The following is a 3,827-nucleotide window of genomic DNA, read 5'->3' on the forward strand; positions in this document are numbered from 1 at the left end:
AATATACAATTATAGATAACTTTATCTACAGCTTTTAAATGTTGAAAACAATACATATATGCAAAATATTTTTTGAACTTCATTAGTAATGAAAATAGGCAAAAAGATTTTTTATTTAATCAAGATTATTTGATTTTATATCAAATAGTAAATTATTAATTTAGGACAGGGTTCTTAATGTTTGGTTAGTTGGGACGAAGTGTAAACAAGTTATTACATCAGGAATATACAAAGATGTATTACGACTCAAACTACGTACGAATTAATTATAAAGGTGCACTGGAAGTTATCCCCCTTTTCAAACCAGCAAATTGTTGAAATCAGACGCTTTTTTCAACACTAAAGCAATCAAAACCCATCACGTTACAAGAACCGAAATCCCCTAATGTAGATTTTCCAAAGGGTTTGGAAAAGTTTTGGAATTCCATGGAATTCCATTCGTTTCCATACCAAACTCGAAAAGTGTGTCTGGAAGTTTTTGGAATATTTTGGAATTTGAAAAAAATTGGAATTAGACATTTTTTGGCTAGGAAAGTAGTGGAATTCTTTGGAAAAAATTACCAAATCAGGAACTTAGCCATTTTCTGCGCTGGAAAACTGTGGAAAATTATTTAGATTTTTTTAAACTGTCGACTAATAGTACAATAACATCGGGATCGAAGTCGGGCTCGATGAACATTTAATTTTAACAACATGCTGAAATTCAAAAATATCGAATGCCATGTTGATATTGCACAGAAGGAAAGTTGGAAAGAGAGTGTCACGAACAGGAGAATCATAATTAGTTTGGGATGGAAGAAGATGAGGACATTTTAAGACCCGGTAGGTACAACATTGTACAGTATTTCATGTGTCCCTGAATGAAGAATGCTTCTGCTACAGTTCATTAGTCTGGGAACCATACTAAAAATAGTGAAATGCCTGACTGTGAAATCGGTAGGACAAGCACTATTTCAATTTTGTAATAATAATTTCACAACTCTAAACATATCATTTAGATCATGGATTTTAACCCGAATTTCCTCGTTTGGAATCGAACTGATGTAAAGAATTTTACCTGTACGTTCCTTTGCTCAAGATAACATTTACATGTACTTGAAATTAATTACATATTTTGTAATGCATGTTCATGATCATTTTCAGCTCTTATTTTGATTGTTTTAATAGTTGCTGCAGTGCCTGAGATGATTCCCACAGCGCTGGCGTTTTGATAAAAGTGGATATACATGTAGATGCTTAGCCAATCACTTACTAGGCTTGTGAATATGGTGAGAACCAGCTCAAATTATCATTCAAAACAAATAAACTAACTTTGATTTTATTAATCCATGTCTTTTAGCATAAGATTTTTTTTTTAAATTTGCAACTATGCCAAGTAAACAAAATTTTAGGTAAATTTTTACCATGCTTAATTTCCTTATCCTAATAATTTATAACATTGATTTCTGACAGGTAATCTAAACATGCTTACTGCACAGGTATGCATATTTATTTAAGATCAAATAGCTATCATCTTCTATGAAGTATACATGCATTTTACAGGAATCCGGATGCTCAAAAGAAGGACAAGAGCTGTAAGAAAAAAAACAGGTCAGATTTCTGAATTATTTTCTTCATCAATAAAATCACATGATTTGAAATTATATCTTTTTCAATGTTAGTCAAGCATTGAGCTTGAGCCCTAAACTTTTCATTTTAGCTCACCTGAGCCATTTTTTGATCAGTGACTGGTGTTTGTTGTCTATAAACTTCCTAACTTGAACAAAAAATTGCAAGGTAATGAATTCATAATCTACAGTCAACTGATCTGCCAGGTCGAAAGAACCAATTGTATTGTAGAGCTATATTTTATTATTTGTCATATATTTATATGGATATCAATAATGATACATCTGAATGGTCATCTTTTCTTTCAGAAAGTTTGAAGTGTCTGTTGGAATGATCAACATCGAACTTGCTGAGCCTTTGTACTAAAAGTGAATCCGTTCGTGACACCAATTATCTGTCAATCCTCTATTGCAAATTGCATGGGATATATCAGTGAGGAAGTGATTCTAGCAAACACGTCAGAAGTTTTGGATCTTCCATAATTGGGATCTTTAGCGTACATTTGGGGAAAATAGCAACTGTTGATTTTATCATGTTTATGGGATCTTTTTATCTAATACAGTTGTGAAATATTTTTTTTTGCATTTAATAAGTATGTGTTTGTCACTCTAGTCACTAACTTTGTAAATGTAAATGAGCCACTGGCAGTTTTGAAAATGTATACCCTGTTGAGGTTTCAAAGGTTTAGTTAAAAAAAAAATGCAGACTTTAGTTTACTATATCATGTACATGTATATCATAACATAATTTACCCATGGCGATCCTCCAGTAATCATACTTTTCTCTGGATATTTGTGTTAATAACCTTTGATGTTAAATACTTTCAGTGAGAATACATTGAAAAAAAGTGCTTATATTGTACATCTGAGAGGAATATGCAATATTTGTCTCAAAAAATGTTGTAAAAGAAACAGTGAATTTTTTATTTTGCAAATATAGATTTGATGTATGAAAAATTGTGATGTTATCAAGTTTTTTTGTAATTATTTAACACTAATACAGTTTTCATTGTATTTTCCTGGAATTCCACGGATTTCCATGGAATTCTTTAGATTTACAAATAATCTGGAATTCCATGGATTTCCTCCGCAAATTTCTATTCTGGCATTGTTCCGCTCTTTTCCAGGTAGATTTGAAATTCCGTACCACTCCGAAAAAGTTCCGTCCCAATACTCCGGAGAATTCCTAAGAAGTCTGCGGAACAAAAATTCCATGGGATTCCATGGAATATGCTTTGGAATTCCTTGGAAGTTGCGGAAAATCTACATTAGGGTCATGCCGCCAGTTAGAACGAGAGTGACCAGGAGAGCGTCCAGGAAGCGGAGGGAGACCATGGGCACCCCATCGAGAGGCAGAGGGCACCGGTGCAGTCAAAGCACTAGGCCCAGGACAAATCCCACGCCAACACGCCAGGCCCCGACCGAGGCAACAGACGCCTGTGGAATTCCCCCAGAAGCTCTTCCTCTGCCATCCGATACTATACAACCTACGCTGATACCACAAATAGATCAAAGCATCCCTGAAATCCCCAGTGGAAGCGGTGAGTCAAATTTAAATTTTTCAAGTCAACCACTACAAGAAATCAATTGTTATGATTCCGTAGGTTCACACGTCCCTCAGAAAATTAAAAACCAAATATGGGAGGGCAAATTTATCGATCTCTCACTGCTTACTAAAACAGCTTGTGAATTACAAGATTATGAATCACAAGGGGACATAAAAATTAAAGAAGGGCTGCTATGCATTGTGAAACCAAAAAGAAACACTTTTCTCACATTCGATAAGTGGACATCGGCTTTTATTATATTTACAAGCATAATGATGGAGAAATTTCCAAAACGGGCTCAAGAACTACTCAAGTATCTCAGAGATATCAGAATCGCTGCTACTAGGTCAAATAATTGGCTTAAATATGACGAGCAATTTCGTTTAAAAATGGCCAACCAACCCCAGTTGTCATGGGGTCAAATTAATCAGGAATTTTGGCTTTTGTACATATCTAACAAGCATGAAACTATTCAAACGTGTAAACGTACCTCTTCTCAAAGTCAAAGTTCTTACCCAAGCAATTCAAACCGTACCTCGGCATTTTATTGTAATCATTTTAACAAGGGAGTAAGTTGCCCTTTCTTCCCCAGGTGCAAGTACAGACATGCATGCAGCAAATGCGGAGCTAACCACCCAAGTGCCAGGTGTTCAAAATAATGGTTCAATATATT

The 3,827-nt window shown here is 34.7% G+C and overlaps 1 long non-coding RNA gene across 1 annotated transcript; it reads left to right on the top strand.

Moving 5' to 3' along the window:
* The first annotated feature begins 545 nt into the window (after positions 1 to 545).
* On the top strand, positions 546 to 1,587 carry LOC134228492 (uncharacterized). Its single transcript, XR_009984006.1, has 3 exons — positions 546 to 822; positions 1,168 to 1,268; positions 1,543 to 1,587. It is a non-coding gene; the product is annotated as an uncharacterized LOC134228492 (long non-coding RNA).
* Positions 1,588 to 3,827: the final 2,240 nt, after the last annotated feature.

The sequence above is a fragment of the Saccostrea cucullata genome, unplaced genomic scaffold, assembly GCF_032062105.1.
Source record: "Saccostrea cucullata isolate Sc308-1 unplaced genomic scaffold, CSIRO_AGI_Scuc_v1 ctg5233, whole genome shotgun sequence".
In the NCBI taxonomy this organism is placed as follows: Eukaryota; Metazoa; Mollusca; class Bivalvia; order Ostreida; family Ostreidae; genus Saccostrea; species Saccostrea cuccullata.